The sequence below is a fragment of the Dendrobates tinctorius genome, unplaced genomic scaffold (genome assembly GCF_039654945.1).
Source record: "Dendrobates tinctorius isolate UK_male_01 unplaced genomic scaffold, ASM3965494v1 ptg000230l, whole genome shotgun sequence".
Classification (NCBI taxonomy): Eukaryota; Metazoa; Chordata; class Amphibia; order Anura; family Dendrobatidae; genus Dendrobates; species Dendrobates tinctorius.
The window spans coordinates 2,099,686-2,127,150 of record NW_027361897.1 but is presented as its reverse complement, the minus strand read 5'-3'; the positions used below and the strand labels follow the sequence as shown (position 1 = coordinate 2,127,150).

The window sequence follows — 27,465 nt, the reverse complement described above, 5'->3', positions numbered from 1 at the left end:
CATGTTTCCTTCAATTGCAACCAGTCATCCTGCCCCTGCAGCTGAAAAACACCCCCATACCATGATGCTGCCACCACCATGTTTCACTGTTGGGATTGTATTGGGCAGGTGATGAGCAGTGTCTGGTTTTCTCCACACATACCGGTTAGAATTATCACCAAAAAGTTCTGTCTTTGTCTCATTAGACCAGAGAATCTTATTTCTCATAGTCTGGGAGTCCTTCATGTGTTTTTTTAGCAAACTCTATGCAGGCTTTCATATGTCTGTCACTGAGGAGAGGCTTCCGTCGGGCCACTCTGCTATAAAGGCCTGAGTGGTGGAGGGCTGCAGTGATAGTTGACTTTGGGGAACTTTCTCCCATCTCCCTACTGCATCTCTGGAGCTCAGCCACAGTGATCTTGGGGTTCTTTTTTACCTCTCTCACCAAAGCTCTTCTCCCACGATTGCTCAGTTTGGCTGGACGGCTAGGTCTAGGAAGACTTCTGGTAGTCCCAAACGTCTTCCATTTAAGGATTATGGAGGCCACTGTGCTCTTACAAACCTTGAGTACTGCATAAATTATTTTGTAACCTTGGCCAGATCTGTGCCTTGCCACAATTCTGTCTCTGAGCTCCTTGGCCAGTTCCTTTGACCTCATGATTCTCATTTGGTCTGACATGCACTGTGAGCTGTGAGGTCTTATATAGACAGATGTGTGTCTTTACGAATCAAGTCCTATCAGCTTAATTAAGCACAGCTGGACTCCAAAGAAGTAGTAGAACCATCTCAAGGAGGATCCAAAGGAAATGGACAGCATGTGACTTAAATATGAGTGTCGGAGCAAAGAGTCTGAATACTTATGACCATGTGATATTTCGGTTTTTCTTTTTTAATAAATTTGCAAAATTTTCCACATTTGTTTTTTTTTTCAGTCAAGATGGGGTGCATAGTGTGCATTAATGAGAAAAAAATGAACTTTTCTGAATTTACCAAATGGCTGCATTGAAACAAAAAGTAAAAAATTTAAAGGGGTCTGAATACTTTCCGTATCCACTGTACTTGCCAGGAATCTTAGTGCCCTGTCAGTCTTTACTGGAATAAAAGAAAAAAAAACCTCAAGCCATTTTCTAATTATTTGTCAAATATATTAAATACAATGCTATTCCATTATGTAGCTGAGTGTATTGTCTCAAGGTTACAGATGGCTTTCTGTTTCAAAACTCCATTTTTCCTTGCTCCTTACGTAAATCATTCAGATAACACATCAAGGTCTCTGGCTAGAGTGTCGGCTGCTGCAAGATACCAGATGGGAGTAAATTAAATAATATCGCCTAAACCAAAAAAATATCCCATTGTTTGAAGTCACAGTTATTTCCCCAAGATCAGGTGAAAACGGCAAAATTTCAAGAAAGCAATAGCGTACAATGAATAGAATCAATGAAAAACAGTCTAAAGGGCCCCATACATATTAAAGTTGGACGAAAACCCACCAATACTGCTGCACACAAAAATCTGAGAAAATATATTCACTACAAATAGTCCTTTATTATAAATAATGGAACACCTTACACAGACAATATATAACGCTTAAAAGTGCCAAACAATGCATATTTCCTATTTGGGCCGCTGGAATACTTTCGGGGGGGGGGGGGGGGGCTGTGAAGTAAGGAATAGATTGTCCATATATTTGTACCCCTGAGGATATTCAGCCCTTCTTCCATCTTTGAGTCTTAGGCCGTTATCACACATGCGAGAAACTCGGACGAGTCTCGCATGTTAATACCCGGCACTGCCGCCGGCACTCAGGAGCGGAGTGTGCGGCTGCATGTATTTCTATGCAGCCGCAGCTCCGCTCCTGAGTGTCAGCGGTAGCGCCGAGTGTTGATGCGAGAGACTTGTGCAGGTTTCTCGCATCACACACGGTAGTGTGATCCCGGCCTTACACAGACTATTGCTTTATGTTATATATTTGTTATTTTTGGTATAAGAATTTAATTTGGCTTCCCTAGATGTCAGACTATTTGATTATTTGTGGATTAGTGATATTATTGAATGTTTGCCTTTTTTATTTCCTATTGATGACTATTTTACTATAGCAACCATCTACATGAAATCTCAAGTTACTGGTCACATTAATGCGGGGTTCACATGAGCATATGCAAAACTGTCGGTTTTGCGTCCAGAAAAAAATGATATTTAATTTGTGTACCATCTGTGTGCCCATTTTCTGTATCTGTATGGAATCCGTTATTAAAAGGGACATTTTAAAAAACAATAAAGGTCAAATTCAGTTTCCTAGCATTATAATTGTACTGTATCTGTGAAAAATGCATTACGTATGCAATATGATCATATTTGTATTGGTCAGTGTATTGGTCAATGTACTGGTCAGTGTGCTGTCCGTTTGCTATCAGTTTTGCATGTAAACCACACACTGACGTACAATACTAAGTTCACTCAAGAGTATAAAAAACCAGATTTTCCACATGTATTTCATCTCTTTTTATACTTCTGCAGTTACGGAAATTTACAATACCTATATTAAAAAATTGCATAGTATCTTGAAAATCGGATGCTATACGGTTACTTTGTATGGGTTTCGATTTTATTTTGCGTACTCATATCCTTAAAGGGGTATTCCCGTCTCCAAGATGCTAACCCAATATTTAGTAAGTACAATAATAATTATTGGCAAATGTCTCCAAATAGAATTGTAGTATAGCTCTTCTCATAAGTCATGTTGCTTGCACCATGTGCAGGGCATTGCAGCAGCTTAGATATTCATGGTTATGACCACTAACATCTAATTAATCATCACTATATGAGTGGTCATAACTGTCACAGTTCCACCCTTCCGTGTGTCTAGGGCACAGTTATTGACAGCTCAACCATCCAATCTGGTACAGGGGTGTGTTGAGCTGTCAGTGTGTTGATTGACAGCTCAACTATCCAATCTGAGACTGGGAGGTGCTGCCTGTCTTCAAGTGTTCATTATCCCAGGTGATTGCCATGCTATTTAACTGAGCTGTTTCTCCCGGAACTCTGCCAGACTTACATTCAGCTAAGTGTGGTTTGTTTCCTCTGTGCCTTGAGTTCTGTATTTTGATCTTTCGTTGCCTGACCTTGGACCTCGTTCTGACCATCCGTCTGTTTTACCCCTTCTGCTCTGATCCGTTATATCCTGGTATTCTGGCCTTGGAACATTTACTGACTAGGCTTTTGTCTCTTCCTTCTGTTTATGATGTACCCTCCTAGCTTCTGACCTTGGACTCCTCGACTATCCTGACTCATGGCTTTGCCATGAGAAGTGAGTAGCCTTGCATTACGTCTGGTCGATACGTTTTTATTTTTCACCAGTATGGATCCTGTTCACTCGTTTTGTGACCAGGTGGCGAATTTGACGCAGATGACTCAGGATCTGGCTAAGGAATGCCAGAGTCTGGAGTCATTACAATATCAGTTGCAGGGTCAGATAAATAATTTGATGAAGACCCCCTATAGCCCTCCACTGTCGGCAGTGGCTGTGATGTCTCTCCCGAACCTGTGGTATCCCTCCCTAATGAATTTTTGGGAAAGACCTGTTTAGGGTGTACAGGGAGAGCTGTAGATTATTTTTACCCTGTGCCCCTGGTAGTCAGTGGAGGAGTTCTAGCGGGTGGGAATAATAATATCCCTACTGCAAGGGGGAGCTCAGACCTGGGCATTTTCTTTATCCCCACAAGCTCCAGAAGAGTTTTCTGTTAACGCTTTTTTTGACAGTTTAGGTCTGATATATGACGAACCCGGCAGAATCCAGGTTGCTGAAGCTAAGATCATGAACCTGGCACAGGGAGGGGGCACACAGCAAAGGACTATGAGATCCAGCAGTAGTCCACCAAAATTCTATGGAACGATGCTGCTCTCAGGAAAAAGTTCCAAAAAGGCCTTTCTGAAACTCTTAAGGATGCTCTGGTTTTTCAAGACGCCCCTTGCTCTCTGGTGGAGGCCATGACTTAGGCCATGTGAATGGACCGCAAAATCCGTGAGAAATGGTGAATGGCAGGCTGCTTGTTATACTTCCCAGGAGCAGGTCCATTTACCCGAGGTGGAGCCATTGGAGGTTAGAGTTGCCAGTCTTCGTGTTGCGGAGAGAAGATGTAGACAAGATCTCGGACTCTGTCAGTACTGAGGTCTCTCTGGACATTTTCTTAAGAATTCCCCAACTAGTCCTCAAGCTATCAAACCTGTTGTGAGCTCATTTTTGGGTTTGCCTCTGGCTTCTGGTGAGGGTTATGGAGCTGGCTGTGCTGACAGAGGAGTAGTGAGTTCTCTATCTGGACTCCCTCTGTTGGTGAAGGGAGGTAATGAAGCTTATCTAAATGGCAGATACCGTCCACCTGAGGAGGAGGACTGCGATTTGACATCAGGAGTTTCTGATTGGATTTAAGGCAGCCGACTCCCTAGTTTCTTGCTGGTGATTTTTCCTGACTCTGGCTCCTGGTTTCCAGTTTGGTTCCTGCCTTCCTAAAGCTAAGTGACGAGGCGTCTAGGATCATCGTAGGCACGCTCCACGGCTACTGCTAGTTGTTGTGGATAGGATCAGGGGTCTGCAATCTGCTAGTTACCAACCTCTCCGGTTTTCTGGGCTTAGCTTGCTTTTTGTTTTTTCCTCCTCGGTGGCTCATTCATAACAGAATCACCAGCCACTCCGCAGATTCTAGGGTACTCAAAAGCAGGAGAGAATTGTAAAAAAAAAAAAAAAGTGTCAGAATTTTTTTTTATATGTATATTTTCTCCTCTTTTTCTCTGGGGCCGTAGGAGGATTCTTTTTTTTTTCTTTTTTTCTCCTTGATGGAGATTAAGCAATTGTCTGATCGTGTGGAGCAGCTCGCTGCTGAAGTGCGGGGAATTTCCGCCTATCTCACTCATTCACATGCTGTTGAACCAAGGATCCCTGCTCCTGATGTGTTTTCTGGGGATCGGTCTAAATTTTTGAATTTTAAGAATAATTGTAAATTATTTCTTGCCTTGAAGCCTAACTCATCGGGGAGCTCTGTGCAGCAGGATTAAAATTGTCATCTCCTTGCTGCGCGGCGATCCCCAGGATTGGGCGTTTTCTTTAACACCTGAAGATCCTGTTTTGACTAATGTGGATACATTTTTTCAAGCCTTGGGGTTGTTATATGATGAACCCAATGCTATTGATCAAGCTGAGAGAGCCCTATTGGCATTGAGCCAGGGTCAGGATCCTGCAGAGTTATACTGTCAGAAATTCCGAAAGTGGGCGGTCCTTACTACATGGAATGATAGTGCATTGGCAGCTCTCTTTCGGAAGGGTTTGTCTGAGACTTTAAAAGATACTTTGGTGGGATTTCCTGTTCTCTCTGGTCTTGACGATTCTATGTCATTAGCCATTCAAGTTGATCGGCGTTTACGTGAACGCAAGACTACACGGGAGGCGCTGCCACATTTTGAACAAATGTCTGAACCTATGCAATGTGATGGAGTTTTGTCTAGGGCGCAACATCAGGAGTTTAGAAGGCGTAATAAGCTGTGTTTTTTCTGTGGAGATGCCTCTCATGTTATTTCTGTCTGCCCTAAACGAGAGAAACGTTTTGCACACACATTTGCTGTGGGTGGTGTACAACCTAAGTTTCTTTTGGCAGTTACTCTGATCTGCTCCTTAGCCACAATTTCCGCGAAGGCTTTTGTGGATTCGGGAGCGGCCTTGAATCTAATGGACTTGGATTTTGCTAAACGTTGTGGTTTTCCTATGACACCTCTGCGGACGCCTATTCCTTTGAGGGGTATTGATGCTACTCCTTTGGCGAAGAATAAACCTCAGTTTTGGACCCAGGCGATAATGCGGGTCGCCCCAGACCACCAAGAAAATTGCAGATTTTTGGTGTTGCATAATTTACATGATACCATTTGGATTGGAAATCTGTGTCTGTGGTGAGTTGGGGTTGTCGGTGTGCTCTTGGTGACACTCCTGTTTTCTCCACCTCTCCCCAGTCGCATGATGTTCCTGACTATATGGCTGATTTTTATGATGTATTTAGTGAGAGCAAGTCTGCGTCTTTGCCTCCTCATAGGAGTTATGACTGTGCAACTGAGTTGAGACCTGGGTGTAAATTTCCCAAGGGTTGACTTTTCAATTTATCTGTACCCGAACACGAGCCTATGCGATCTTATATTAAAGAGTTATTGGAGAAGGGTCATATTAGACCATCCTCTTCTCCCTTAGGTGCTGGGTTTTTTTTCGTGGCCAAGAAGGATGGTTCATTAAGGCCTTGTATTGACTATCGTTCCCTCAACAAAATTACGGTTAAATTTCAGTATCTGTTACCCCCTGATTTCTGATTTATTCTCCAGAGTTAAAGGTGCTTGCTGGTTTATTAAGCTTGACCTCAGGGGGGCGTATAATCTTATTTGCATCAAGCATGGGGATGAATGAAAGACGGCGTTTAATACTCCGGAGGGACATTTTGAGTACCTGGTGATGTCTTTTGGGCTCACTAATGCCCCTTCTGTCTTCCAATCCTTCATGAATGATATTTTCCGGGACTTTGTGGATAAGTTTTTGATCATCTATCTGGATGATATTTTGATCTTTTCCAGGGATTGGGATTCTCATGTGGAACATGTTCGGACTGTGTTCCGGATTTTGAGAATTCCTTGTATGTTAAGGGATCGAAGTGCCTTTTTGGTGTACAGAGGATTTCATTTTTGGGATTTATTTTGTCTCCGTCAACTATTGAAATGGACCCGGCCAAGGTACAGGCCATTTATGATTGGGTTCAACCCACTTCTATGAAGGCTCTCCAGAAGTTTTTGGGTTTTGCTAATTTTTATTGTAAATTTATAGCTAATTTTTCTGGTGTTGCTAAACCACTGACTGATTTAACTAAGAAGGGTGCTGATGTGCTGAATTGGTCTTCAGAGGCTGTTTCGGCCTTTCAGGAGCTGAAGCGGAGGTTCACTTCTGCTCCGGTTTTGCGGCAACCTGATGTCTCACTTCCTTTTCAGGTGGAGGTAGACGCTTCAGAGATTGGTGCAGGAGCTGTTTTGTCCCAAAAAGATCCGGTGACGTCTAAAATGAGTCCCTGTGCCTTCTTTTCCCGAAAGTTCTCCCCATCTGAACGCAACTATGATGTGGGGAATCAGGAATTGTTAACCATGAAATGGGCATTTGAGGAGTGGAGACATTGGTTGGAGGGAGCTAGACATCAAGTTGTGGTCCTCACTGACCACAAGAATTTGATTTACCTTGAGTCGGCCAAACGCTTGAATCCTAGACAGGCTAGGTGGGCCTTGTTTTTTACGCGTTTTGATTTTGTGGTCTCCTTTCTTCCAGGCACTAAGAATGTTAAGGCAGATGCCCTTTCTAGGAGTTTCTTTGCTGATTCTCCTATTGTGACCAAGCCTACTACCATCCTAGGTGAGGGGGTAGTTCTTTCTGCCATCTCACCCGATTTGAGACGTGCTCTGGAAGAATTCCAGGAGGACAAACCTGAGCGTTGTCCTATGGGAAAATTGTATGTTCCTGACCAGTGGAGGAAGAGAGTGATGTCTGAAAATCATTGCTCCGCTTTGGCTGTTCATCCAGGTATTTTTGGTACCAGAGATTTGGTGAGTCGGTCTTTTTGGTGGCCCGCCTTATCTTGTGATGTCAGGAATTTTGTGCAGTCCTATGGGACTTGTTCCCGGTCTAAACCCTGTTCTCGCTCTAGTGGGTCGTTGATGCCCTTGCCGGTGCCTAAGAGGCCATGGACCCATATTTCAATGGATTTTATTTCTGATCTTCCTGTCTCTCAGAGAATGACTGTTATCTGTGTGATTTGTGATAGATTCTCTAAGATGGTCCATCTTGTACCACTCCCAAAGTTGCCATCTTCCTCAGAGTTGGTACCCTTGTTTTTACAACAGGTGGTTCGGTTGCATGGGATTCCTGAGAACATTGTATCGGACAGAGGAGTTCAGTTTGTTTCCAGATTCTGGAAAGCCTTTTGTTCCAAGCTGGGAATTCAGTTGTACTTCTCCTCTGCGTTTCACCTTCAGACCAATGGGCAGACGGAGAGAACAAACCAGACTTTGGAGTCCTATTTGAGATGTTTTATATCTGCTGATCAGGATGATTGGGTTTCATTTTTGCCCTTGGCCGAATTCGCTTTAAATAATAGAGCTAGTTCTGCCACCTTGATGTCGCCCTTTTTCTGTAACTTTTGGTTTCATCCTCGATTTTCTTCAGGGCAAGTGGAATCTTCAGCCTGCCCAGGTGTTGACACTGTGGTAGAGAGAATGCAGCAGATTTGGGACCAAGTAGTGGATAAGTTGTCTCTCTCCCAGGAAAAAGGCCCAGTGGTTTTCTAACCGGCATAGGACCATTGGTCCCCGGTTTAAAGTGGGTGATATGGTTTGGTTGTCATCAAAGAATTTCTCTATCAAGGTGGCTTCTCCAAAATTCAAGCCAAGATTTATTGGACCTTACAAGATTTTGGAGATTCTTAATCCGGTTTCTTTTCGATTGTCTCTTCCTGTTACGTTTAAGATCCATAACGTGTTTCATAAGTCGCTGTTGAAGAGATATGTTGAGCCAGTAGTTCCTGTGGCTGCACCTCCTGACCCTGTATTGGTTGAAGGTAATGTGGAATATGAGGTAGAGAAAATACTGGATTCTCGTCTGGCTAGACGGAGACTCCAGTATTTGGTCAAGTGGAAGGATTATGGCCAGGAGGACAATTCTTGGGTCTCTGCCTCTGATATTCATGCCGATAGATTGGTTCGTGCTTTTCATCAGGCCCATCCTGATCGGCCCGGTGGCGTGGATGAGGGTTCCGTGATCCCCTCCTCAAGGGGGGGGTACTGTTGTGAGCTCATTTTCGGGTTTGCCTCTGGCTTCTGGATGAGGTTATGGAGCTGGCTGTGCTGACAGAGGAGTAGTGAGTTCTCTATCTGGACTCCCTCTGTTGGTGAAGGGAGGTAATGAAGCTGATCTAAATGGCAGAGACCGGCCTCCTGAGGAGGAGGACTGCGATTGGACATCAGGAGTTTCTGATTGGATTTAAGGCAGCCAACTCCCTAGCTTCTTACTGGTGATTTTTCCTGACTCTGGCTCCTGGTTTCCAGTTTGGTTCCTGCCTTCCTAAAGCTAAGTTTTCTCTGCTATTGTTCATATGAGTTTTTGTCTGGTTTACTTAGTTTTTGTGTTCAGCCAGCCCTGGCTGGGACTGGGCTGAATCCCCATTTTGTCTCTGATCAGTTGATCTCTTTTGCTCTGTCTTCAGAATATACCTGAGTGCTGATATAGTGATTTGAAGTCTAGCGACTTCAGGGCCTTTTTCTATCAGACGTGTTGGACATTCTTTTTGGCAGGGTTTTTGCGTGATTGCAGACAGCAGCTTTTCTTTCCTGTCCTTTCTAGTTAGCGAGGGCCCCATCATTTGCTCAGCCTATCTTTCTACCTGTGTCTGTATTTTCATCTTGTTTCACCGACAATACATGTTGGGGGCTGTCTATTGCTTTGGGGTCTGCTCTGGGGCAGTTTAGATTTTCCCTTTCTTTCTTTAGGCTTATTTAGTTCTCCGGCCGTGACGAGGCGTCTAGGATCACCGTAGGCACGCTCCACGGCTACTGCTAGTTGTTGTGGATAGGATCAGGGGTCTGCAATCCGCTAGTTACCAACCTCTCCGGTTTTCTGGGCTTAGCTTGCTTTTTGTTTTTTCCTCCTCGGTGACTCATTCATAACACAAACCATTGGGAGAACATCTGAGTCTGGTGATGGCCGAGGAGGTCACCCAGACTCTTAGGTACTTTTTTCTTGCTCTGATGAAGTACTGATAAATACAATGTTATCCTTCGAGAACCAGGAGTTATCAGCATTGGCGTTCATTGACTGTGGGTCTGCTGCTAAATTTATTGATTAGGGACTGGTTCTGAAGATAGGGTTAGGGACAGTTGGTTTAGAAAGACCCATTAAAATCATCATCTTAGACAAGACATCATTAGCTCACAATTTGGTCAAGAGGGCAGCGGTGGATTTTACTCTACAAGTGGGAGCTCTTCACTCTGAATCTGTCTCCTGTTTTGTGTTGGATAATTTACCTGCTGGATTGGCACTGGGGTTTCCATGGTTGCAGATTCACAATCCTGTTATTGACTGGTGTCAGAAGGAGATTGTGAAATGGAGCGCCAATTGTTACAAGAAATGTCTAAATAAAACTTACAAATATGCTCCACTAGACTGAAGGGTCTTCCAGGGTTCCTGAAGAACCTCGGAGATGTGTTCTGGGAAAAACAGGTGGAGATACTGCCTCCCCATCGTCCCTATGATTGTGCTATTGATCTTATCCCTAGCGCCAAATTGCCTCAAGCTTGCCTTTACAATTTGTCGGAGCCTGAATGGACCACGATGAAAGAATATGTTAGCGAAAGTTTTCGGAAGGGTCATATCCGTCCTTCCTCCTCCCCTATAGGTGCTGGATTTTTCTTTGTTAAAAAGAAAGATGGGGGTCTCCCTCCTTGCCTTGATTTCTGAGAATTAAACAAAATCACTGGTAAAAATACCAGGCCAGGGTGTTTTCTAAACTTGATATTAAAGGGCTTACAATTTGATATGCATCCAGTAGGGTGATGAGTGGAAAATGGTGTTTTTAACATCTGAGGGTCTTTTTGAAAACCTTGTCATGCCTTTTGGACTATCCAATGCACCTGCTGTGTTTCAAAATTTTATGAATGATATTTTCCCTGATTGCATTGGAAGATATGTTGTGATTTTATCTGGATGATATTCTAATATTCTTGCCAGATTTTGTTTGCTAAATTAGAAAAATTTGTTTTTTCTGTTCAGGAAATCTCTTTCTTGGGGTTTATCTTGTCATCAGAATGGTTTAAGATGGACCCTGGGAAGGTGCAGGTCATATTTGATTGGGTTCAACCTTGTGATCTTAAGGCTTTGCAGCGTTTTCTTGGATTCGCCAACTATTATAGCTATTATAACTATTATGTTTATCAAGGGGTTTTCACAGATTGCTAAACCACTTACTGACCTTAAACGTTAGGGCCCCGTAACACATAGCGATCTCGTTAGTGAGATCGCTGCTGAGTCACAAGTTTTGTGACGCAACAGCGATCTCACCAGCGAGATCGCTGTGTCCGACAGCTATCAGCGACCGGCCCCCCCTGCCGGTATCGCTGATCGCTGTTGGAAAGCCCTGGACATTTTTTTGGTCACTGGTCTCCAGCTGGCCAGCACGCATTGCTGCGTGTGACAGGCGGGAGACCAGGGTTCAGCTGGTAACTAAGGTAAACTCAGGGTTTCTAAGCACGGCGCTGTGCTTAGAAACACGATGTGTACCTTAGTTGCCAGTGCGCTGATGCAGGGAGCTGGTAACTAAGGTACACATCGGGTTTCTAAGTGATGCACGTCCCTTAGAAACCCGATGTGTACCTTAGTTACCAGCTCCCTGCATCAGCGTGCTGGCAACTAAGTACACAGCGACGCCGCACGCTGGGCGTCGCTGGTGCTGATCACTGGTGAAGCTGTCTGTCTGACAGCTCACCAGCAATCATGTAGCGACTCACCAGCGATCCTGACACGTTGATATCGTTGTCGGGATCGCTGGTGAGTCGCTATGTGTGACGGGGCCCTAAGGGGGAGAATCTCAAGGTTTGTTCGCCAATGCTATCAGGGCTTTCGAAGATTGAAAGAGTGTTTTATGTCTGCACTCATTGTGATCCAAACTGATCTCCAAGAACCGTTCATTGTGGAGGTGGATGCTTCAGAGATCGGAGTGGGGGCAGTTTTATTGCAGGGTCCAAAAACTCTGACTTATCTACTTTCATGTGCTTTTTTTCTAAAAAATTTTCGCCAGCAGAGAAACTATGATGTGGGGAATCGAGTGTACTTGCAGCCAAATTGGCCTTTGAGGAATGGATGCATTATTTGGAGCGGGCAGTTCATCCTGTTATGGTGGTAATTGATCACAAGATTTTAGCTTACATTGAATTAGCTAAAAGGTTAACTCCTAGACAGGACAGATGGTCCTTGTTTTTCTCTTGGTTTAATTTTTCTATTACATTCAGGCCAGGGTCTAAGAATGTGAAAGCTGATGGATTATCACATAGTCTAGATTAAATTTCTCCTCCAGAAACACCGTTGTCCTTTATTTCTCAGGGTATTGTGGTTTCTATGGTAACCTCGGAATTGGAAGAGGAGATTCGTAAAGTCCAGTTGTTGGCTTGTGTACCAAAATTTTGTGTGTTACAGGAATTACATGATTCCGTCTTAAGTGGTCATCTTAGAGTTTCTGCTACATGGAAGGCCATTGCTAGACTTTTTTGGTGGCTGTTCATGCAGAATGCTATTAAAGATTTTGGATCTTCTTGTGAAGTCTGCGCGCACACTAAAGTCAGTCATAACCAGCCGGCTGGGGAATTGGCTCTATTGCCAATTCCAGAAAGATCATGGACTTATTTGTCCATTGATTTCTTTACGGATTTGCCTCTGTCTGGTGGGAAAACTGCTGTCTGGGTGGTAGTTGAACGATTCAGCAAACAAGCTCATTTTGTTCCTTTGTCAGGATTACCTAATGCAGAGACACGCTCCAGGTTGTTTATTTCTCATATTGTAAGGTTACGTGGAATCCCTCTGAATATTGTGTCTGATAGTGGAGTACAATTTGTCCCCAAACTCTGGAGAGCTTTTTTGTAATAAACTTGGGATTGACTTGTCATTTTCATCTGCTTACCACCCTAACTGAGGGGACAAATCAATTTGTGGAACACATTTTAAGATTCTTTGTGGCAGCTCGGCAGGAGAACTGGTCTTCGTTCTTACCTCTTGTTGAGTTTGCTTTCAAACAATCAAGTAAATCAATCTAAAGGAACCTTATTCTTCTGTAATTATAATTTATTTGGGCTTTCATCCCCATTTTGGCGAATATTCTAGGATTAGTTCTGAATGTCCTGGTGTGGTGGTGGCCATACATATACTTGGGGATGTCTGGAGGGAGGTTCAAAAGAATATCGGGACTGCTCAGATTCACCAAAATAGAAGGCCGAGAGAAGACGTTCGGTGGGTCCTGTTTTAAAGATTGGGGATAGGGTTTGGTTATTATCTAGGAATATTAAACTTCAAGTGCCATTGGCGAACTTGGGTCCAAAGTGTATTGGTTCATATCAGATCCTAGAGGCAATCAATCTTGTGGCATTTATATTACAGCTTCCTCCATCCCTTAGAATCCCTATTGTGTTCCATAAATCCCTGTTAAAAGGAGTTTGTCCCTTTTGCTTGATTTCCCTCATCCCCGCGTCCTCCGGTTTCAGTAGACGGTGGCCTGGAGTATGAGGTTCAGAGAGTTGTGGATTCTCAGAGGCTCCATAATTCCCTCTAATACCTCATCCACTGGAGGGGATACGTACCAGAGAAGAGATCCTGGGTCACTGGTCGAGATGTGAAGGCCGATCGGTTAGTCAGGGGCTTCCATCCGTCTCCTAGTGTTCTTTATCCCAGGTGATTGCCATACTACTTAACTAAGATGTTTCTCCCAGACCTCTGCCCGCCATATATTCAGCTAAGTGTGGTTTGTTTCCTCTGTGTCATGAGTTCTGTATGTTGAGCTTTCATTTCCTGACCTTGGACCTTGTTCTGACCATCCGTGTTTAACAGGTGTGGCAATGGGGGCCAAATATTCACCTTCCCTAGCCAACCTGGTTATGTCCTTTTGGGAATATGAATTTATTTTTTCTCCCAGCAATACATTTCATGATTATTTAAACTGGTATGGTAGATATATCGATGACACCCTTATTGTGTGGGGTGGAGATATTTCTGCCATACCAGGGTTTATCAATTCCAACACATATAATATTAAATTTACGCACAAATATGATTCTAGGACAATTTCATTTTTAGATCTTCAGTTAACTGGAATAAATGACCAAATTGTATCTACCAAAACTTATCATAAACCATTGAGTGGAAACACCATATTACATGCTACTAGTAGCCACAGTAGCCACACAATAAAATCTATTCCGGTAGGAGAATGCGAATTCACAAGAGTTAAACGCAACTGCAATGTGAACGGGGACATTATGAAGGAATTTGAACATGTTTCACACAAGCTAAAAAAACGCAAATATCCATGTTGGGCACTTAACAGAGCACAGAAAATTATAAAACAAAAAAATTGTGTTGATTTAATTAAATCAACTAGTAAGCGATCAAATGAAACTTTAACGAATAAACCATATATTTGTTTCCAATATAGTCCCCAGTTTTCACAAATTAAACATATTGTAGACAAATACCTTTTCATTTTATTTGAAGATGACAAATTAGCCAAAATCCTAACTCCTGGTATTAATGTAGTGTCCAGGAGAGCTCCAACACTAGGCAATAAATTGTCACCAAGTTTGTTTTTTCTTGATAATAAAAAATCTCAGGGAAGATGGCTGAATTGTACAGGTTTCTGTCAGGATCCTGTCAGCGCCGGCGTGCAGCCTCCGCTGAGCAGGGACTCACCCGCACTGTAGGGGGGCCCGGGGTCAGGTACAGCCGGAAAGTACAGATACACAGGACCTGTGGACGCTGAAGTTTAGCAAGCAGTCACAGGACCTACGGTCTTGTGACTGCAGGGGGCGGGGCTTAGCGTCCTGCTTTCAGAGATGGCAGGACACTATACAGAAATACTCAGAGTCAGGCAAAACGGAGGTCATACACATAGATATCAGTAAAGTACCAGGGATGAGACAGGACGGATAGTCAGGGCCAAGCAGAAGTCAAAACCAAACAGACATAGAAGGTACCAAGCAGAATCCAAAGCAATATCCAGAGAACAGACCGAGTTGTACACAGAGAATCAAGCAACCAGAACACAGCACAAACACACTCAGGGGTCACCACACAATGCCAAGGGCGAAAGCATAACTGACAGGGATGGGAACGTCCTGAGGCTATAAGAAGCCCCAGGTGTGCAGGTAAGCCTGCACTGGGATCACAACCTTTAACCCCAGATATGACACTCATCAGCACTGGTTCCAGACATTAACCCCACGTGTGCGAGTCAAACCCGCACTGAGATCATGACAGTTTCTATAAGTGCGGATCCAATAATTGTAAGACATGCAAGCATGCATTTGTTTCTAAGAATTTTTCTAACAGTGATAATACAAAAAATTTTAAAATAAATAATTATATTAACTGCAATTCTACTAACGTAGTATACAAAATAGACTGCATGATCTGTAATTTATCATATATCGGCTGCACATCTAGGACTCTGAAAACAAGAATCAGGGAACACCTGAGTGATATCACTAATATTAATAGTATAAATCGCAATGTTTCAGCAGCTTCTTATCATTTCATATCGCAACATCCCCGCAATACAGCACAATTTCGGGTACAGCGAGTAGAACGTGTTTCAATACCATTTTGGGGGGGAGATGCCAGGCGACGTCTCCTCACCCGAGAAGCTTACTGGATTTATCAGTTAAACACTAGATGTCCTGGTGGATTAAATAAAAGAAATGATCTAATGTTACACTATTGCTAGATCACCATGTTTTTTACTTTTTCTGTTTTGTTATGAATATATTGTGGTTAGTGCTTTTAGCAAAATGTGTATAGGACCTGCTGAATTTGTCATGTGATATGTAATTGTGCCGTGATTGGTTGTAATTTTCTACATACTGTATTGACAAGCTGCATAGGTACTAGTATGGCTTGGTTAAAGACCGATCTAGGTCGAAACGCGTAGCCTCTGTCTGTATTAGCACTTTCTTGGAGAGCACATATGTGTGTTTTAACACGTTTTTTGAATAAAGAAGGAAGAATTTTACATGCAGCTGGAACCATTTGCTTCTTCAGTATTGCTATCCCCATGTTTGTCCATACGGGGTTCCGAGGATCTGCGCAGGTGGCTGGTGTGCTGGCATACTTTTTTGTTTTTTCATCCGTGTTTAACCCATTCTGCTCTGATCTGTTGTCCCCTGGTATTCTGACCGCAAAACGTTTCCCAATTACTCTTTTGTCTCTTCCTTCTGTTTATGACGTACCCTCCTGGCTTCCGACCTTGGACTCCTTGACTATCCTGACTCATGGCTTGGCCGTGAATGGTGACTAGCGTCACAGCAACATAGTGAATCAGAAGAACTAGACTAGCTTTCTAATTGGAGGCAGTAGTTAATATGATAATAATAATAATAATTATTATACCTACTACATATTAGGATAGGATTTGGAAATGGGAATACCTCAGAGGTGAGTATCATCCTATATATGGAGAAGACAAGTTCATGCTTCATTTTTTTTCAATTGGACACTAGATCTGTGTAACGTATTAGTAGTATTTTTCAGGGACAGCACTTGGACCGAAAATATGGTTGTGTGAACATATAGCTTCACCGATATTTTCTTTACCCTTGTTCATGTAGTTTAGTCTTTTTTATGTACTGTATATACACTCACTGGCCACTTTATTAGGTACACCTGTCCAACTGTGTGTTAAGACTTAATTTCTAATCAGCCAATCACATGGCGGCAACTCAGTGCATTTAGGCATGTAGACATGGTCAAGACAATCTCCTGCAGTTCAAACCGAGCATCAGTATTGGGAAGAAAGGTGATTTGAGTGCCTTTGAACGTGGCATGATTGTTGGTGCCAGAAGGGCTGGTCTGAGTATTTCAGAAACTGCTGATCTACTGGGATTTTCACGCACAACCATCTCTAGGGTTTACAGAGAATGGTCCGAAAAAGAAAAAAAATCCAGTGAGCGGCAGTTCTGTGGCCGGAAATGCCTTGTTGATGCCAGAGGTCAGAGGAGAATGGGCATACTGGTTCGAGCTGATAGAAAGGCAACAGTGACTCAAATTGCCACCCGTTACAACCAAGGTAGGCAGAAGAGCATCTCTGAACGCACAGTGCGTCGAACTTTGAGGCAGATGGGCTACAGCAGCAGAAGACCACACTGGGTACCACTCCTCTCAGCTAAGAACAGGAAACTGAGGCTACAATTTGCACAAGCTCATCGAAATTGGACAGTAGAAGATTGGAAAAACGTTGCCTGGTCTGATGAGTCTCGATTTCTGCTGCGACATTCGGATGGTAGGGTCAGAATTTGGCGTAAACAACATGAAAGCATGGATCCATCCAGCCTTGTATCAACGGTTCAGGCTGGTGGTGGTGGTGTCATGGTGTGGGGAATTTTTTCTTGGCACTCTTTGGGCCCCTTGGTACCAATTGAGCATCGTTGCAACGCCACAGCCTACCTGAGTATTGTTGCTGACCATGTCCATCCCTTTATGACCACAATGTACCCAACATCTGATGGCTACTTTCAGCAGGATAATGCGCCATGTCATAAAGCTCGAATCATCTCAGATTGGTTTCTTGAACATGACAATGAGTTCACTGTACTCAAATGGCCTCCTCAGTCACCAGATCTCAATCCAATAGAGCATCTTTGGGATGTGGTGGAACGGGAGATTCGCATCAGGGATGTGCAGCCGACAAATCTGCGCCAACTGTGTGATGCCATCATGTCAATATGGTCCAAAATCTCTGAGGAATGCTTCCAGCACCTTGTTGAATCTCTGCCACGAAGAATTGAGGCAGTTCTGAAGGCAAAAGGGGGTCCAACCCGTTACTAGCATGGTGTACCTAATAAAGTGGCCAGTGAGTGTATTTGGGTGAGGCTGTAACTTATATTGTTTGGGCCTGCAGGAGTATTTTTTGCGCTTAGGATTTTTGTAAATTCAAACAATATTAAGACTGCAGCCAAAAAACAACATTTGGTTATTGTTTGTGTTGTTCCAGTTGTTATTGCAGCCCTGCTTTATTGAGGTGAATCTTACTAAACTGCAATATGACAACTATGAGTGTGGCGCCCCCAGGAGTATGGTCACCACAGTGGCTTTGCCTTCCTCCAGGGAGGGTAATGCCAGGCTTGGAGGCAATGACGGGTCTCTCTCGCAGTCAATCTATGCATGCAACACAGTTCCACTCTAGGCCAGCAGGGGGAACTCTGAACCGGAATTAAGGGGAGGAGTGCTCTCTGAGGGCCAAGAGGAAGGAGTGGTCAGTTAGTTTGCGGAGGGTGAAGTGTGCAGACGTGTGGAAGGAGCGCTGAAATAGAGCTGAAAGGAAGAGCTCATCTCTCGTAAGAGCGCATGAACTGGAGCCTGGTCTCCACGGCTGTATGGACACTGATGGTCCTACAGCAGACACCAGAGGAGAAGAAGGCTGTAAATGCAATACTCCCATCTAAGGCTTGAGGGCACAACAGCAACAAGGATAGTGAGCCGGGACTTAGGAGCGAGGAGTCCCTGGAACAGGCTACAGTTGTCTGCCGTACAAGTAGAGTTCTTGGGAACATCTGACAGGAGGAACTTCAGTGTAACTCAGTACTGGAGATCAGTCAAGTAAGCGCTAGGAAGGAGACTGCACAGCCCATCTGCTGAGAGAGAATTCCTGAGTTGCTTCCAGGCTAGCCTGCTCCAGTACCATCTGTAACCAGGACCCTGGACTGCATTTATCAAGTAAAGGTACAGAAATTGCACCCCGCTGTGTCTTGTCTGCTTCCTACCTTTCCGGCACCGCTACATTCCCGTGCCAACCACATCTACACTGCCCTGGGACTACAGCTTCACCTGTGGGGAGCTTTTACATCTTTGCTGCACCATACCATCAGTCCCAGCGAATCTGCAAGCAGCGTCGGCTTAACACCTCCCTTGCCGAGCACCACAGGTGGCATCACGAACTATTCATCTAACTACATTCCACCATTCACATTTTCCTATTACTTGGGCGCCCAGGGCCACGGTCCGGGTCACTGCTGCTGTGACACATCCCACTGATACCGGCCCGGTACCGAGTATCCCACAGCCCTGGGAGGGCGTCCCACCTTGGCGTCACGAACAGGATTATGGAGCCCGGTACCCCCCCGGGTCCTGTGTACCATAGACTGTGTTTGTGAAAAAGACTGCGTGAAATTGGCGCCAATTGCCGCCATTGCCACGCTGCTTGGCGCGCGCGGGAAGAAAGGGGCGGGCCTTCGTGGGCAGAGCCTGTCATAGAGCGCAAAGAAGTGAAGTGCCATGTGGGAAGAGAGGACAGCGCGCGAGAAGTGGGAGGAGCTGAGGCCTACAGCCCGGAGCATCGGGCCTGCGAAGCGGCCGCCGGTGAGCTCACACAACCCCCCGGCCCTGGCTAACGTTAACTGGGGGGGAAGAGAATGTCTGTGCCAAGCAGCAATGTAGCGGCGGACGCCGTCGCCAACCCCTCAGCACCGCAAGGAGGAGCGCCTGCCGCAGCGGTCCCCATAATGCCGCTGTCTATGCCCTACCTTCCGGGAGCGGCCTGGCTACCACAGTACTCGGGTGTGTCACATACCCTGACTGAATTCAAGGAGAGACTGTGTAGTTTGTTTAAAGTATACCCTCTGTCTGAAAGCCAGAAAGTGAATATCCTGATTGGACAGCTAACGGGTGCAGCGCAGAGAGAAGTGAAAGCCTGGCAGGACACTGATAGAAGAGACTGTTGCAAAGATCCTGGCCAAGCTGAGAAGCACCTTTGACACTCGCACTGCAGCTGAAATCAAGATGAGGTTCTTTGGCTGTAAACAAAAGGCACAAACCCCATGGAAAATAACATGGAACAAAGAAGAGATCCCAATAATAAAAAATCCTTTTATTCAAAATAGTTATAAAATGACAAAAGCATAATGCCATATAGGGGACGCTATGCACACTCACAAAATCATCATGAGGAGAAAATACATAAACCCAGACTAGAACATGTGTAAGCCAATCACATAACAATACATGTCAATGATCCAGATTATATTCTATAAAAGACCATGAGTAATGTCCAAAAATAGATAATATTCAAACAATATCACTCCCCAAAAGTGAAAACAGTCTCTCTGTAAACTAGAGGCACAAATACTCAGAGACCGTGTGTAAATAACACAGTCACCATGTAAGGCAACCTAATCAAGAAAGTGCCATAGTGCACAGAGAAAATGATGTATCGTTACCTTTATAAGAGAGTGTAGTCCAGCGTCCCCTCACCCCGACGCGCGTTTCGCCGCCTGCTTCTTCCGGGGGCGTGTCCAGGGTGAGGGGCGGCAGAGTTTAAATAAGAGTAGAAATTAGGACGTGACCAATGAGAATCAACGGCGCATAATGTTATAAAACACGCCTCCATCACCAATCAGATGAAGCGGCGCATGACGCTGCTAGACACGCCCCTATGACGTACTTCCCCCAGCGCTCAATGAACCGCAAGCTTAAGCTATGCGTGTCAATATCAGAGCGTCGCTAGGAAGCGCCAGAGGCCTTGACTAGCAGCGCATGCGCACAATCTGAAGGCCAAATTACATACCGGGAATAACAAAAAGAATCTAATATTAGTGACCAACCATATAATTTAAAGTGACTAGTGCACAAGAACCCTAACAAGAGTGTATAGAATACATTATTATTTATAATCTCAATATATCGTGACTTTGCATTCAACAATTTCATTTATGTTAAACGTCATGATATTCACCTGACCACAATAAAGTGCATTAGTGCTATATAAACCACCCAATTGGGGCACAATCCTTAATGTCCCCACAATGACAAGTGACACGTTATCTATAGACAAGTATGATGCAAATGACATGGTACCATTACATTAACCATAAAATACACATATCACAGAAACACATTTCGTGAACAAATAAGGAATACATATATTCAAATTATGCTGTCGTGAAAAATTTGATGCAATAATACATAGGTCAGTTTTTACGAGTTAAGAAAATTTGTTCTGATCCAGTATCGTTTGAAAAACAAAGTTTAGAGTTAACTAGGAGATTCGAAGATAGAGGTTACAGTCGTAGGATGATCCGGAGGGGTTAAAATAGAGCGGCTCGTACCTCCCGTAATGAGCTACTGTATAATAATGTGAAGAGGAAAGAGGTGGATAGTAATGCGATTAGATTTATTTCCACATTTAATGGGCAGTGGCAAAATCTACGAGGTATTATTAACCAACATTGGAGGGTTTTACTGACGGATCCGGTCCTCAAAAAAGTTTTACCTAGAGTTCCGCAGTTTGTGGCACGAAGATCGGCTAATTTCAAGGATTTTCTGGTTCATAGCCATTACGAAAAAGGGACCAACTCTGGGAAGGCATCATTGACACAAGGCTTTTTTCCTTGTGGTCTTTGTAAGGCTTGTCTAAATTTGGTTAAATCCAAAACATTTGGTAATTTTGATGGGTCACGACAGTATGGAATTTGGAAACATCTCACATGTTCTTCTAAAGGGGTGGTATACCATGCTGAGTGCCCCTGTAAAAAGGTTTATGTTGGGTTAACTACCAGGGAATTGAAGTTTCGCGTAAGGGAGCATGTTTTGGACATAGAAAAGGCCCAGAAAATTGAGGATCTTGCTTCTTTAAAAACCATCCCAAGGCACTTTAAGAAGTACTATGGGTATAATCCTCAGGGTTTGCACATCAAAGCCATTGATCAGGTGGATTTAGGGGTTAGAGGTGGTGATGTCTTTAGGATTGTTTCTCAACTTGAAAGTAGATGGACCTATCGGTTAGGTACCCTTACACCTCTGGGTTTAAATGACAATATGGGATTTGCTGCTTTTTTGTAATCTGGTATCTTTTTTATGTGTTTGGGGTCATTATTTGTTTTATATCATTTTAACAGTATTTTCTTGATTGCAGTATAAGAGTAGTCTTCAATCTGTTACTGTATACATCCGGGATTTGAGATTCTGTTGTGGATGGTTCTACAATCAAGATTCAAGATCTATGTATTATTGCATCAAATTTTTCACGACAGCATAATTTGAATATATGTATTCCTTATTTGTTCACGAAATGTGTTTCTGTGATATGTGTATTTTATGGTTAATGTAATGGTACCATGTCATTTGCATCATAATTGTCTATAGATAACGTGTCACTTGTCATTGTGGGGACATTAAGGATTGTGCCCCAATTGGGTGGTTTATATAGCACTAATGCACTTTATTGTGGTCAGGTGAATATCATGACGTTTAACATAAATGAAATTGTTGAATGCAAAGTCACGATTTATTTAGATTATAAATAATAATGTATTCTATACACTCTTGTTAGGGTTCTTGTGCACTAGTCACTTTAAATTATATGGTTGGTCACTAATATTAGATTCTTTTTGTTATTCCCGGTATGTAATTTGGCCTTCAGATTGTGCGCATGCGCTGCTAGTCACGGCCTCTGGCGCTTCCTAGCGACACTCTGATATTGACACGCATAGCTTAAGCTTGCGGTTCATTGAGCGCTGGGGGAAGTACGTCATAGGGGCGTGTCTAGCGGCGTCATGCACCGCTTCATCTGATTGGTGATGGAGGCGTGTTTTATAACATTATGCGCCGTTGATTCTCATTGGTCACGTCCTAATTTCTACTCTTATTTAAACTCTGCCGCCCCTCACCCTGGACACGCCCCCGGAAGAAGCAGGCGACAAAACGCGCATCGGGGTGAGGGGACGCTGGACTACACTCTCTTATAAAGGTAACGATACATCATTTTCTCTGTGCACTATGGCACTTTCTTGATTAGGTTGCCTTACATGGTGACTGTGTTATTTACACACGGTCTCTGAGTATTTGTGCCTCTAGTTTACAGAGAGACTGTTTTCACTTTTGGGGAGTGATATTGTTTGAATATTATCTATTTTTGGACATTACTCATGGTCTTTTATAGAATGTAATCTGGATCATTGACATGTAATGTTATGTGATTGGCTTACACATGTTCTAGTCTGGGTTTATGTATTTTCTCCTCATGATGATTTTGTGAGTGTGCATAGCGTCCCCTATATGGCATTATGCTTTTGTCATTTTATAACTATTTTGAATAAAAGGATTTTTTATTATTGGGATCTCTTCTTTGTTCCATGTTATTTTCCATGGGATTTGTGCTATATGATTGTGTGAAGTGCCCTCCTTATTAGGTTTTGGACATTGTGGTTATTGTAAACATAAGGCGTAGGACAGTATAAGGGACTATGCTCTCAACCTGCAGGAGGCACTGCGAGCCGTTAAGCAAGTTGATCCTGACAGTGTGAAGGAGGAAGATAAACTCTTAAAGGAGCAGTTCATTGAAGGACTTCTATCCAGTACACACAGAGGACAGTTGCGCATCATAACCCTGCAAGACCCTGATCTGGACTTTGCTGATTTTAAGGACAGGGCTATACGGGTATTGCGGGAACCCACTGACAGCCGTCCAGCACCCCCTAGACGCCCATCGATCACCTACCACCAGGAAGCAACGTCTTTCCCTTCCATCCCTGTGGAGGCTGATGCACAGACTCTGGATGAAGATCCAACTGAAGAGCTGCGTCTTCAGGTCCAGGAGTTGACCAAAGGAATGGCTGCGCTTACGAAAACTGTGCAGTCTCTGCAAGTGTCCTCCAAGGAGAAGATCCAGCTGGCTTCCAGTCCAGAGGATAACCTGTGGCTCCGGAAGAGGAGAGCGCCGCCACTCCCAGGGAGGAACAACGATCGCTATGACCAGGACGGACGTCCCATCTGTCGTCGCTGCTACAAGGCAGGTCATCTTGCAAGATTCTGTCCTTTAAGCGAGCAACCCCTGGGGCAGAGGGCCAACCCCCAGGAATAGGATCCCCAGGTCCAAAGAACTGGAGAGCCAAGTATGTTGGAGGGAGACCAATCCTTCCAGTGGTGATTGACGGTATCCCCATGAACGCTCTGCTGGACACTGGCTGTCAGGTGACCACTATGCCGTATATTCTTTACAAGAGGTATTGGGCTGATTCTGAACTTACCTGTGGCCCAACTGATGAACTGACAGTAGTTGCCAGTAATGGTCAGTCTTTGCCGCAGATTGGATGTAAAGAGATTACTGTAAAAGTGGGTCGGATAGAGCTAAAATCTCAAGGTCTGATAGTTGTGGATATTGATCGACGTGAATGTAATCCCATGATGACTCTTGGTACAAATGTAATTGAAAACTGTCTTTCCAAGGTTATTGTCTTGTTGCAACAGGTGGCTGAGACTGCTGGTTCCAGTGAACAACGAGTCCTGCAGAAGGAGATCAGAGCCCTGATGCAAAGACAACAGGTAGAACTCTCTGGTGGAGAAATTGGTAGTGTCAGAGTGAGTGATGCTTTCCCCATTGTAATACCCCCCAGATGTGAAATGTTGATTTGGTGTCGGGCAGCCATAGGCCTCAGAGGGAAGGATTACCAGGCATTGGTAGAACCAGTATATTCTGATAGCAGGCCCACTGTCTTGACAGCCAGAGGGGTGGTGGATGTACGTAAATGGAGAGTACCTGTACGCCTTTTGAATTGTGAGGAGGAGGAGGCCACAATACCTCGGTATGCCACAGTTGCTAAGCTGCTCACTGTTAATAACAACTCTTTGCAGGCAGCAGAGCCCTTGGTCTCCTCTGACAAGGTGGAGGACAGTGGCTCTGTGAAGCTGCCAGAGGAGTGGTGTCAGCAACTGCAGGTGGGAACTGACTCTACGACCTCATACCAGAAAAATGGGGTTTACAGAGTGACACAAGAATATGAGCAGGTATTCAGCAAACACCCACTGGATTTTGGGCAGGCAAAAGGGGTTCAACATCATATCCCCACTGGAGACCATCCACCCATTAAGGAGAGGTACAGACCTATACCTATACTAACACAATACCAATGTGCTAAGAGTATGTTGAGAGAGATGAAGGAAGCTGGGGTTATCAGAGACAGTTGTAGCCCATGGGCAGCTCCCATAGTTTTTGTAAAGAAAAAAGATGGTACCATGAGAATGTGTGTTGATTACAGGAAAATTAACAGCATCACACATAAAGACGCCTACCCATTACCTAGAATTGAGGAATCATTAGCTGCACTTAAAACAGCTAACTACTTTTCCACCTTGGATCTCACTAGTGGGTATTGGCAGGTTCCTGTGGCAGAGGCAGACAAGGAGAAAACAGCATTTACCACTCCAATGGGTCTCTGTGAGTTCAACTATATGCCATTCGGGCTCTGCACCGCTCCAGGAACATTTCAATGGCTGATGGAGTGCTGCTGGGACACATGAACTTTGAGACGGTACTGTTGTACCTGGATGATGTCATTGTTTTATCCAAAACCTATGAAGATCATCTGGAACACCTGGCTGAAGTGTTTGAAGCTTTGTCCAATTTTGGCCTGAAGGTGAAGACTTCCAAATGCCACCTCCTAAAGCCCAAGGTACAGTACCTCGGTCATGTGGTCAGTGCAGAAGGTGTGGCACCAGATCCTGACAAGGTCACAGTCATTCGGGACTAGCCGAAGCCCAGTAACCTTCATGAAGTACGCCAATTCCTTGGACTGGTAGGCTACTACCGAAGATTCATCAAAGGCTTTACTGAAATAGCCACCCCTATGCAAAATCTTCTGGTGGGGCAGTCCAAGAAGACCAAACTGAAAAATTCCACCTTTGAATGGACTGAAGAGTTGGAGAGATCCTTCACTTGGCTGAAGATGGCTCTCACAGGTGACGAAGTTCTGGCCGACCCAGATTATGACAAACCCTTTGTGCTGTACACTGATGTCAGCAATGTGGGACTAGGAGCAGTACTGTCGCAGGTACGGAATGGAAAAGAAAGAGTGATCTCCTACGCCAGCAGGAAGCTGCGTCCCACTGAAAGGAACCCTGACAACTACAGTTCTTTCAAGCTGGAGTTCCTTGCCATAGTCTGGGCTGTCACCGAAAGGTTCAAACATTACCTAGCCTCCGCCAAGTTTACTATCTTAACGGACAACAACCCGTTGACTCACTTGGACACTGCAAAACTGGGTGCACTGGAACAGCGATGGATGGCTCGGCTATCTAACTATGAATTCACCATCAAGTACCGAGCAGGGCACAAGAATGTCAACGCTGATGCGCTGTCCAGGATGCCTAATTTGCCAGATGCAGGAGAAGACCCTGAGGCTCTTGAAGAAATAGAGCTGCCTCCCTTCCACCGGCCAATTGCGGCCCAACGTGCCCAAGGAGTGAGAAACCGATGGTCTGGCTTGAAGGAGGTCACCCTCAATCCATTGCCCCATCATGACTGGGCAGAAACGCAAGATAGTGACCCTGCAGTCCGCCTGGTGAAGGAGCTCCTGAAGAAACCCAGCAGTTGTGGAAGGAGAGAGGCCGGCTGTTCATCTATGAAGGAAAGCTGTGTCGGAGGAGTATCAATGCCCGCACTCATGAGCTGGTCTGGCAGGTGATAGTCCCAAAGAGAGAGGCATCAATGGTCCTGGAAGCATACCACAATGGAGCTGGACACTTCGGATGGAAGAAGTTGGAAGCCTTGCTCCGGAAGAGGTTCTACTGGGCTGGTATGAGGAAAGCCATTGAGAGGTGTTGCCAGGAGTGTGGACAATGTAACCTGCGCAGAAAGGATCGAAACAGCCAGAGAGCTCCTCTACAGCCAATCATCACCAAACAGCCACTTGAGTTGGTAGCCCTGGACCATGTGAAGCTGGTTCCAAGCCGGTCAGGCTACATATATGCTCTTACCATCGTGGACCACTACTCAAGATTCCTGGTAGTTATGCCTGTCAAAGATCAGACAGCCAGGACAGCAGCCAGAGCATTCCAACAGCACTTCTGTAGACCACATGGATATCCTGAAAGAGTGCTTACGGATCAAGGTCCAGCTTTCGAGGCAGAAGTGTTCCAGGAATTCTGTAACTTGTATGGTTGTAAGAAGATCCGGACAACACCGTACCACCCATAGACCAATGGCATGTGTGAGAAGATGAACCAGGTAGTGATTGACCTACTGAAGACTTTGCCCTTGTAGGAGAGAAATCTGTGGCCAGAGAAGTTGCCAGATCTGGTGGACCTCTACAACTATATTCCAGTGAATTCCACCAACTGTACCCCAGCCTACTTAATGAGAGCAAGACCTGGTAAACTGCCTATTGATTTGGACATGGGAGTCCTTACGCCTGAAGTAGCGTCACCAGATGCTGACTGCGATACAGAAAGACAACAACAGTACAGAAGAGTTCAAGAATGCGTGGAAAAGAGTCTAGCACAGGCAAGACAAAAGCAGGAGAAGCTTTACAATCAAAATGCACCTGCCGTTCCTTTGTCGCCGGGAGAACAAGTCTTAAAAAGGAAGAGAAGATTGCACAAATTGGATGATCAATGGGAAGCTGAACCTTATACCATTCTGCCCTCAAACTTTGATAATACCAAGGTATGCCTTATTAGCAAAGATGGAGGAGAAACCTCAGCAGCAATATTAAGAGATCACCTGAAACTATGTCCTGACCTGCTGAAGGAAAGAGTGGAAGAACCGGATAACATCCAACCCATAGAGGAAGAAGAGAAGGTCAGCACAATACTTGGAGAATTCCCTGCGAATTGGACTAAAGTAAACGATGCTATAGTGGTGCCAGTGTTGACATTTCCCCAATTGGTAGCACAGGAAGACGTGATTC

General features: G+C 44.5%; 1 protein-coding gene across 2 annotated transcripts in view; it reads right to left on the bottom strand.

Annotated features, from left to right (window-relative positions):
- BORCS7 (BLOC-1 related complex subunit 7) overlaps nt 1–27,465 on the bottom strand; it is a 195,249-nt gene that overhangs the window by 69,964 nt on the left and 97,820 nt on the right. The window lies entirely within an intron of this gene.